This window comes from Pezoporus flaviventris, unplaced genomic scaffold (genome assembly GCF_033815535.1).
Source record: "Pezoporus flaviventris isolate CSIRO_AGI_PZ_B2104156 unplaced genomic scaffold, CSIRO_AGI_Pfla_v1 ptg000015l, whole genome shotgun sequence".
NCBI classification, from domain to species: domain Eukaryota; kingdom Metazoa; phylum Chordata; class Aves; order Psittaciformes; family Psittacidae; genus Pezoporus; species Pezoporus flaviventris.
In genome coordinates, this window is record NW_026892563.1 from 28,391,685 (window position 1) to 28,403,109 (window position 11,425).

General features: G+C 41.8%; 1 long non-coding RNA gene across 1 annotated transcript in view; it reads right to left on the reverse strand.

Annotated features, from left to right (window-relative positions):
- Positions 1-10,806, reverse strand: part of LOC133269792 (uncharacterized) — a 30,042-nt gene extending 19,236 nt beyond the window's left edge. Inside the window, exon 1 of the long non-coding RNA XR_009743546.1 lies at positions 10,768-10,806. This is a non-coding gene — a long non-coding RNA (uncharacterized LOC133269792). The remainder of the gene's footprint in view (positions 1-10,767) is intronic.
- Between the last annotated feature and the right edge of the window lie 619 nt (positions 10,807-11,425).

The following is an 11,425-nucleotide window of genomic DNA, read 5'->3' on the forward strand; positions in this document are numbered from 1 at the left end:
TTTAGGGGACTTGCATTTATGCCTCTTTCTGAATAAATATTGAGTTGATTAAAACTTGTAGCAAAGCATTGGGTTTCCCAGGCTTAGAGACCTGGCATCTAAGACTTGCTACAGAACCCTCTTCGCTATTTCTGAAGTTGGTATTTTTTCTTTCTGTAACAAAGGAGGCAGACATGAACAGCAACGTGCAGCTGTTATCAATGCACAACATTATGTAACTCATTTGGGTTTGATTGCTCCTGAAGAGTGTGACCCTCCTGCAGCAGGAGGTGTCACTCAGTCGCAGCATAGGCACTCTCATGCGCAGGCTTCCAAAGTTACAGTCGGCAGCTTCAATCAACACCACACAAGTCCAGCCCCATGAGCTACTCGCAAACACACTGTGTCTATATGCACTCATGGATTACTGGGTATGTGGATGGCTCCCACTAATGGCAATAATGGGGGATTGTATTCATAACTCTTTTTAAAAAATCACTCTGAAAGTACATGTGATAGCATCCCTGTGTGCATTATGTGAGTCTCACCCCACTGCACCAAAAAAGAGCTGAACAAGAGGCAAGAAACTCAGGGCTCTAAAAATCATAGTTTGTGAAATGGCAAGGAAAAATAAACTGATTCTGATTGTTTTCCTGAAAAAGCTATTTCTCTCTCTTTGCTGTTCACAAGGCTTCTTTTACCTCTTTGGTTTTCAGGCTACAGATGAAGGTGTTCAACAATAGAGAAAAGGATGGTGGAAAGGATACAGAGTCCAGCACGTCACAATTCAATGCAACAGAGAGACAGGGTCAATTATTAAACCAGCTGCTTTCTGCAGCCTGCAGCATTTTCAGCATTTTGTAAGGAAAGCTGTTTGAAAAGCTACTTTATCTCCTGCAGCGTTAAATGAACATACCTGCTTTTGCATTTGTTATCGTGTTTGTAGTTGAAAGCATTGGGCAAACATCCACTGCTCTGTGTCTGTAGAGTTTGTACACCTTCTGCGTCAATTCCCTGATTCTGCAGAGCCTTAATTCCTACCAGTATAAAACTGGTACAAGAATATATATTAATGTAAATACTTCTGCCAGAGCTAGAGAGAGGCAGGCAACTATATTAATACTGCTAAATATTTTTCCATATTAAACACTAGATCAGCAATGCTCTGATATGAAGCTTTATCTATAGGAGGAAAATGTAGGACTTAGATTGTAAAAGCAGTCATGAAGCTTAACACCGACTGGCAATTATTCACACTTTTGTTTCCACTTTGAAAATCCTTTTTGCCTTAAATTTTCTCTTGGGGGCATGTGCTTCCATGTGCTTTTGCAAGAAATTTCTTACTTTAATCTTCGGCCCAGAACACAACTAGTCAAATAAAGGCTGTAACTCTCAGCAACACCCCCAGGTAAAAAAAAAAAGGATTAGGAAAGGGTGTTATTATTGGCTTTGTCATCACTGAAAATAATGCATTTTCATTACACTGGAAGATCCTTCTTTTTCTAAAATCTTACACAAGCCAACAAGACAAAGGGCTAATTTCTACCATGATGCAGCTAGGATAATTAAAATTCAAATGGGAAGTACAGGTCAAGATGCAAAAATAGTCATACTAAAGTAAAAGCTTGTGACCCATCTCCAGTGTGGCTTACTCAGTACTGAAACTTTTTTTTTTTTTGTAATGTGAACACAAAGTAGTTGTTACCCATGTAAAAAAAATCCAGAGAAAAACAAGGAATCATTAAAAAAAAAGTAAAATAATTTTACTCTTTCTGGTGCAGAGGGAGACTTTAAAACACTCTAAAGGGGCCACTGACTTTCATTTCACAACAGATTAAGATTCTACTTTTTCCATTTTACAAAACCCACTGGATTGATTAGCAGACTGAAAGGAGAAAGAGAACAAATGGAAACACACCTCATCTAAATAGCTACATGCATATGCCTGGTACAATCAAATATGATAGGCCCAACCCAATTCCTATTTCGTTTCTTTAGTAGTGAACTTTAGAGATAAAAGAAAATGGCTCTCAACATTCATTGGATTAGAAGGCAGCAAGTGATTGTCTTCAGGTCCTCAAACCCTCTTGAATATGTAAAAAAACTTAATAAAAATTAGTATTTTTAATCTAGGAAAGTTTCTAAAGATATAGTCAAGGAGCAGCAGCAGATCAAGAAACTAAGAATGGATATAAAAAAAATATAATCTCCATTTCACAAAATCACAGTAGTCTTTAAACGATAGCACAGCCCTTCACGATCATTTGCAGCCACAGGAAATTAAAGAGATAAAGTGGAGCTGACAGGCAGGGCTAATGCCTGCAGCACGTTATTTTCTCAGTGTCATTGCCTATGGACCCATGAAGCATGTGGTCCATTCATCTATGTATCTGTCTATCAGACTGACAACCTAAAACTACTTCAGTGCTGCAGATCCCAAAAGCAGAGTTTTAAGAGCAGACTGTCAGTAAGGCTTGGTTACCAGGAGCAGCCCGGCAGCTTGGGCAGAGCATAGCACAGGCAGAACAGTGGAAATGAGCTGCCATTGGCCTCCTTGCCACTGTGGCTGGGCTGTCACTGCATCATTGCTGCTGTGTTTTCTGGGCCAGCTTTAGCATCTCACAAAAGTGAGACTGTGCAGGAATTGTTGGCCATTCATTAGAATAATCTGAAAAGGGGAAACTGATTTCCCTTTTCCTGCAACATTCCCTTTCTGTCATTGTCAAAGAAAATATTTTGCCAGAGCCCAACTCATGCAGTTCCTTCCTTAACCATGTCCTAGATCAGTCTGGATGCAGGGGCTAGGCAGGGAGGGTATTGCGGCGGCCTTAACACCAGGGGTGGAGGAAGCCATGCTGCTGTCACTGCAGGGCAGGGCTTACATGTGTGTCCGCAGCATAGAGATCAGTGGTGAACCCAACAGCAGTGAGGGGAAGGGGAAGGAGAAGAATGTCATCAAATGTACATGCTTCATGTGTTAAACTTAGCTTACAGCTGAAGGCAACACAGTCACAACATGACTGCCTAAATCTAGCATCTAGAGTAAAATTAATTAAATTTTTGCTTATGTCTCATGTTATACCTCCAGCAAGATTAAAAAGATTACCTTATAGAAAGGTACTTCTACTTTATTTAAAAAAAAAACAAAAAACAAAAAACAACCCAGAAACAGTTTTCATCAAAAAGGAGAAGCCTTTTCTGGAGACCAAACTGGGCTGATGGAATAGGCTGTACTCAGACGTATCAGATACAAAGGGCTTTCCACCATGAAACGAGTTGTTAAATAAATGCTTGTCAAAATAATAGCAGTTTTTCATAAGTTACTTAGCTCTAGGTTTTAATAAAAATAGTGTTGGTGTTCTACCAGGGATATCTGCTCAGCTGTGAAGGATGATAGAGAACAATGTCTCCCCAGAACTGAACTTCTCATGGTTATCCTGAAAAACGAGGAGTCTGTTTCATTTAGAATTTTCCTAAATTTAGGCTGGCCTGAAACCAAGACACAGCTTCCCCACCAACTCTGTGAGATTTCCTGCCAGTTAATAGCACAGCACCCAATGAGCATTGAGAAGTCTGGGACACAGTTTCCTGGAATCCTTCAGACCCCAGCATCATGCAAATACTCCAGATCAGCCCTTAAACTTTCACTGCAAGTTGTTGGGCCCAGTGGATTTAAGGAGGTGGATGTGTGGATGAAAACTTAGGGATGCTTATACATTCTCTGTGGGAATTGCACTGATTACAAATTGGTTAAAAGACCCATTCTATTTTTTAATCTGATGCCGTAATTATTTATGTTTCGTTAAGTGGAAACTTGGTGGTTTTATAGCTTTTAATTAGTCATACAAGTGAGTGTTACATTTCTTTGTAAGCCTATCTCATCTTCCGTGGTGCTGCAGGTATGAGTTCCTCTTCCTTTGTTGATGTTGAAACTCATTACTTGACACACTAGTTGAAACTAAGTACAGTTTTTCTGTATTCCAGGGAGGATCCACTGCATACTACAGGAGCTCCACCCTTCTGTGCTCACTTTCCAGAAATCAAAATGAAGTGGTTGTATTGTGTGACTGTTGTGAAATGAGAAAGCAACAAACCCTTTATCTGGGGGGAAGAATTTTCTGCTATCTCAGCATATTAAAGGTACAGAGAATGTGGTCTTGGCTTTTACCAGGGAACAAGAAAGAAACTTGTCATCCCAAGGTTGAAAACATGAGATGCAATAGGCAGGCAGGTATCTTCCTTATGAAGAGTCAGTACCGACCATACATGAAGAACAGGCTATAAAGATCAGATACAGAACATTGACCCAGGATCTGAAATCTTAAATAAGTACACCCAGAAATTCAGCATCTGAATCAAGAAGATATAAATAAGAGTCTAAAAAGCTACACTGTCCTCTTGCCTTATTTTTGACTGCATTATTGTTTATTTATTGTTTTCTTTATCTGTGTTTACAAGGTGGTTGTTCAGACCTCAAGATGATACCAGTTATGCTGGAGAATCAGCAGACTCAACTGGGCAAGGAAAGAGAGTCTTCTGAAATGCAGTCACTTCAGGCATAGTTGACTGGGGAGTTGTGGTTGTGCAAAAATCACTGAAATACTGACTTATTTTTTAAAAAACTGATTCTCTGAACAACATTACTTACAGCAGGAGGGAGAAGATGACATCCTGAAAAACCAGTTGTAGATGGGTTGTGTGATTCTCCCCTGATACCTTCACATTTCACATGCCTGTAGCATGAGATCTTAATTTATCATCAACACTTTATAGACAGGGCATTGGCAGAGAGGTACTACTCTGGAGAACAGATTGGAGCACCTAGCTTCAGAGCCTCCCTCCCTCCACCAGTTTACAGATAGAGATTTAAAAATGCAATGGTGTAAACAGACATTCCCTCCCCTGCTCCAAAAGACCACTTAGAGTTGCTGCCACAAATGATGCCCTTTCTAGCCTCCAGCACCAAGACTTTTCCCATGACTCCCAGCTGACATTTTGTCCTTGTCCTGTAGATCTTACTTTAGATGGCCCTAAACATTTTCTGCCTTTTTAGAAAAGCTAGCTTAAAAAGAAACTGTTAGCACCTGAGATAAAACAGGGAAAAGGAGATGAGTCATGTGGAGTGGAATTTTGTTGATGGATATTTCCTGGATCTTCATGTGTTTCCCTGGGGGCTGGGGCTGCTCAAGGCCATTTGCTCCAGCAGCATCTTCTTCTCTCAAACCCTTGGAGGAGTCTTTGGGCTAATCTTATGACAAGACTTGATGAGATGAAGCTGCTGTTCATCTCTTGCTTGAATCTCAGCAGTTGTCTCTCCTAGTTATGCAGAAGACCATTACTATTTATACAAAAAAATGGCCATAATTGACCCAGCAAAGATAAGAATTTTTTGAATGTTTGGGTAAAACTCAGAGGAAGAGGATGACAGATGTACTCTGCACCTGGACAGCAGGCAGTCAGAAGAGCAAACACAACTAAATGGTGGGGCAAGGATCAACAGCTTAAATGTGAAGTACAAATACAATGGAGAAACTGATTACATGACTCCTGCAATAGTTAGACTGTGGTGGGCTAGGAGAGACAGAATTTGAGAGAGAGTGAAACACCATACACAAACAGTTGGAACTGGCAGCTAGTTTGCACAGATCACTTCTGAAAACATTCTAGTTCCCTAGTTTTGAAGAAATGTATTTCCCATTCCCTCTTCCATACATTACATCAAGCAGCACTGCCAGCTTCCGCGTGAGTGAGCATAGGGGGTCTATTGCTCATTCTTAGCCATATGTTCATCAGATACTTATTTGCATGAGTGACAAATTGTTCTGAGCGTTTGAAAAGCTACAGGAGGCATTGCCATTCTCTACTCCTACCTCATCTCTGCAGTCACAGCCTGTGCTGCAGTCAGCTCCCAGGCAGGCAGGGAGGAGGAGCAAGACTCACAGGCCAGGCAGATGTGAAATGTAGAGCAGCACCCTTAAACTGCAAAGGGAAATGCTGTGGAAGTGACCCCTCAGTGATTGCAGAAATGCCAGTCACTTTAGAGAGGAAGATGTTCCTTTCTGAGGAGGAAAAGCTAGTGAGGAAAAGGAATGGTCAAAGTCTGGCATCTCTGCTTCCGCCTGTGGGAAGTGAAGGCAAATGAGCTCTGAGTCCTTGGTGCTTGACAAGCCCTGGGGCAATGAGTTGGAACGCTGAAGGACAGGGAAGGTTGAAGAGCAAGCCTTGGTAGGATGGGCCAGGATGTAGTTGTGGTGGGAATCTCAGTTGGAGGCCAGAGGAGGTGGGGGTTGTGAGAGGGTCTGTAACATTGTGATTGGACTATTTACCTGGAGAGTTTCACAGTGGCCAGTGAGATTGAATGTTGTATGTATGTGCAGGTTAGAAAGTACCAAACAAGGGGATAAAAAGGGCTTGCTGATAATAAACAAGGATTTGAGCCTCTGCATCAGCTTGAGTCCGTGTTGTGAAATGCCACATCTGCCCCTCTCTGTTGGACCATCAAAGGATTTTTAAACCCCTCCAATTAAGACCTTGTATCCTCCTAGTACCGCTGTCCTTAACCTCAGTGAGAGAAATAAAGCTTAAAGGTAATGCTTCATTTTTTTCCATGTCTTACTTTTTTTTTAGAGTAAAAGCCCTAAATAAATGTAATTTTAATGTCCCTCTTTCTTACTGCCAAGTTTGAATGCCCACAAGACCTTAAAAGAAAGAAATCCTATGCCACAAGCAGAGGAGGTGAAGCAGGACTCCTCAGAGAGAAGCTGATGAAAGGGACAGCTGTAACATAAAGATTTGGAGGATATCACAGAAGAAGATGTTTGCTTTGAACATCTTAGTACAAGCTACATTCTTAGTACAAGCTCTGGTTTCAATAATAGTTCTTTCTTAAGGCATGCTTAACTCCTGAAACCAATCTTGGTAGTTCTTATTTAATCAGAGATTGGTCCTACCCACCAGCATCACTGTGAAAAGGAGGCAGAGAAAATTTGCTTTTCAGAGCAAAATTTCTAGTTCTCACAAGGAAAACCACAGGTTTTTGCTTTTCTTTGTTGCGGAGCGCAGATGAAGGCTCCAGTATCTTAAGGGAGTTGGGGTGTGGTGGGAAGTGGAATTTGTCCCTCTGACAGCCCAGCCATCCCAGCATCCATATGTTAGAGTATTGCTAGCTTTTCTTGAAACCCAGTAAAACAGTTATTTTCTAGCAACTTGTGATTTGCTAGATGTTGCAGGAGATTCAGCTTTCTAAAAAGATGTCAGTTGTACTAAGAGCTTGGTCTTTGCAGCACCTCAGGGGAAGGTAATCCATTTTGTGCTCTGAAACTGTCTCTTCATTTAATTTTTTTTTTTCATGTTCTCTCCATTATTTTCAACTGCTTTATCTTCTTCACTTACTTTATCTTCTTTGCTTAACATCTTCCCATCTGTTTCTCTCACAAAACTGCATTAAAAGATCCTTACTTTTTACGTCCAGGTGTGGAGCTAAAATGATAATTCAGCTTTTACACTCCTTCCCCTCAGTTTAAACAGCTCAAACAAGTCAGGCAACAGATTCCTACAACCAAATATTGTAGACTTCTTTCTTGTTTTCTAATTGAGCCAGTTGAGAAACATTGCTTCTCATATTTTCCTTCATCCTTTAAAGCCCTAACTGTTCCACAAAGGATGTGGGTGTCTGGCTGCAAACCTGTGATATAGCAGAAGAACAGCCATTCCTAATGTTCAGGTCTTCAACCAAACCAGCACTTTGAGAAGACTTTAAAAAGTGTAATTGTTATTATTATCATCGTCATAATCATCTGGATACTCTTACCTAGTAGAATGTAGAAAAAAAAAGGAAGGTGAGCAGACTACCAAAATACAAGCTAATTAGCCTTAGCTTTTTCCAGTATCAACCTATGAGTGAAATATAGTCTGAAATAATTTGGCTTGGGAGGCCTGTAAAACATCATTGACTGTTTCATTAACTGCCTTGTCCTAGCGGACCACTGTTTGAACTATAGGGGTATGTTTGTCCTTTCAGAATGAAGTGTTCTGTAGCTGTATTTCTGCAGACAGCGGGAATGCAACACTAACGTCAAGTCAGTAGCTCAGACTACTTGGATGGAGCACAAGGAGAACAAGGCCCACACTGTCCAAATGTAGATCAGAGAGTGATCAGATTTTTTCAAAGCAGAGGAAGTAGGCTCTACTCTTGCAAGTTAAGGTTGAAAAAGTCCTTTGATTTAGAGTTAGAAAAGGAGCCATGGACAGCAAGGCTGTTTCCCTACCCTCTGTGGACCAGTCATAGTTTAAGCCCAACTGCTTGCTCACTCCCTTCCTTCTTCTTCCCCCTGCTCCTGGAGGGATGGGGAGGAGAATGGAAAGAATGTAAATCCCACGGGTTGAGATAAGAACCAATAACTAAGGTATAACACAAAGCATTACTGCTGCCACCAATAATAATAATGATAAGGGAAATAACATGGGAGGAGAATGCAATTGCTCACCACCCGCTGACCGATACCCAGCCTGACCTGAGCAGTGATCTGGGCCTTGCGGGTGACTCCCTCCAGTTTCTGTACTGGGCATGATGTGGGCCCCTTTGGCTAGTTTGGGTCAGGTGTCCTGTCTCTGCTTCCTCCCAGCTTCTCCTCCTCACTGGCAGAGCATGAGACTGAGAAAATCCTTGGTCAGAGTAAACATTACTTAGCAACAACTAAAAACGTTAGTGTTAGCAGCACTGCTCCCAGGCTAAAAGTCAAAACCACAGCACTGCATCATCTACTAAGCAGGAGAAAAAATGACTGCTACTGCTGAACCCATGACAGGAGCAATACATATTATAATCCCACAGAAATTAAAGGGCAACCAAAAACCAAAATACGCCAACAACCCCTCCAAGCCCCAGGTTTACTAGTTATTTTTATAGGCATGAGGCTGAACTTTTATCTTTGCTTGGGGAACTATGTGGTTTACAACAGCTGCATTAGTACTATACAGCTGTCAATCCCCTTTCCAGTCAGTCTCCTTTATTTTCCACTTCTGGAGACTGTATTTCAGCTCTAAACATCTTTTGATAGCACTGAGAAGTACCTGTTGAATAACAGGAGAAACCTTGCACAGACAGGCTAACTCAAGGAAAACAGAGACACCCTCACCAAGAGAGATAGCCATGAGAAGGTCTGTGCTGATGGCCTAGTCTGGTTCAGTACCTCTCACCTCAGACAGCAGCGTGTCCTTTCTTCTGAGAACGCATTGCAAGTCACTTGAAATTTCTGTTTGTAATCAGCAATATTCTGCCTGCTCCACACACATGGTAATTTTCATCCATGGCCACACCACAAATTCCTTGCCACTAGCTGTGCAGCTATCAGCTTCTTAGTGCTCTAAATAGCTCCCATGTGTCACATTTCGACAGCTCCCCTGCTCCAAGCTGACATTCCCACACCACAGAAATCTGAATAGTCCTGCACAGCTCCTCAGTTTAGGAAATCTAGAAATAACATGTTGGTTTATTGTTTATTTCTCAGAAAGTTTTGACTTGTGGATCTTCTGGAGACTGAAAGCAGGAAAAAAAATCCCATGCATGTACAATGCTCAAATTCAACAGTACATGACTGTTTATTTGTTCATATTTGTCACCATGAGGCTATGTCCCCAGGATAGTTGTTGTCTTGCATAAGAGAAGCCTAGATAATTTGGCTGTAGACTTAGAAAGGTGGCTCTAGTTTCGATTAAAAATACACTTGCATTCCCTTCTGCCTTCTTAACCACACAGCTTCCCTCTCACAGAAGCACAACTCTCTGTGCTCCTTTCCCTCTTGCCCAGACTTTCTTTACTCACCACTTCTACTGAACAGAACACACCCATGTGTTACTTTTTCCCAGCTCCCACACTCAAGCCCCATTTTTCTTCCAGGTGAAAGTGATACAAATTTAACCTCTGAAAAACCCCTCTAAAACATACTTGATTTCTCCTTGTTCAGGCAAAGACAGGGCAGGTTTCCCTTCCTTCCTTACCCGTTTGGATGCTGAAAGACACAGGTAGGACTGGGTTTGCCACCCTGAAGTCACAGCCCCTGGGCATGGCTACCTGAAGCTTGCAGACATGTGAAGTGTAGTTCAGATGTATGCCGACCTCTCCCCCATCTGGATGTCCCAGTTCTCCTAAGGCTGCATGGCAACACAAATGCACAGTGCTTTGTAGGGGAGATTAAGAAATGTTGTCTGCTCCAATTACTGTGCACTGCAAATAAGAATGTAAACGGGTTATTGGCACTTAATATCAGAGTGGGAGTTAACATCAATCTGTATTTTCCCATTCTAATATAATGTCACATCTTTTTCAATCTGTGTCCAAGAAACCATCAAAATGACAGTTCTGTGAACTGCCAGTACTGCTAAACAAGCAAACAAAAAAAGTGAGTGAAAGGCGAGACAGTCATGACCTTCTTGAAATTTCTTCATGTTTCATATCTCCTGGGCATACACTGGGAAAAAATTCTTTCCTTTAAATTAAAAAACAGAACAAACAAAACAATTATCTTACTTTTCCCAGTGTTTGCTTTGGAAGAACTGGCATAATTTGGAAAAGCGGGCTTAAAGCATTTGTTATTAAAAGAAAAAAAAGGAAATATTCTTACATTGCTTTTGTCCTGGCAGTGATAGATCCAAGTTATTTTAACTGGATATATTTTTTGTCTTGGGTTTATTCAAGGCCCTTCAGTATCTTTGCAAGCTTCTAACAACAGAATGTGTTTTCTCCACCAATGATGCTGAGAAAAGCATCATAAAGAAACTCGTCAATACAACTGTGTCCTGGGTTCAGCAGTAGCAGTCATTTTTCTCCTTCTTGGTAGCTGGTGCGGTGCAGTGTTTTGACTTTCGGCTCAGTAACAGAACTAATAACAAGGATGTTTTGGTTTGGCCAAGGACTTTGTGAGCCTCATGCTCTGCCAGGGAGGAGGGGAAGCCAGGAGGAAGCAGAGACAGGACACCTGACCCAAACTGACCAAAGAGGTATTCCATACCACAGCACGTCATGCCCAGGATATAATGGAGAGTTAGCCAGAAGGGCTGGGACTGCAGGGTTGGAGGAAGTGTCGGTGGGTGCTTGGTCGGGCCGGGAGGGGCAAGTTATCGGTCGGCTGGTGGTGAGGTGTTGTATTCTCTTCCCTTGCTATTTCCGTTATCATTGTTATTATTGGTGGTAGCAGTAGTGATTTGTGTTATACCTTAGTTACTAAACTGTTCTTATCTCAACCTGTAGGAGTTGCATTCTTTTCGATTCTCCTCTCCATCCCTCTGGGAGTCGGTGGAGGGAAAGAAGGGGGGAAGTGAGTGAACGAGCCCTCTGCCTGGTTTTAAACCACGACAAACTGTTAAGTAGGTATTTGTTTATTCAGTGCTGGGCACGTGGGGGATCGCTCCTCCTAACATGTGCGCTCACTGTCCAGTTTGTCACAAA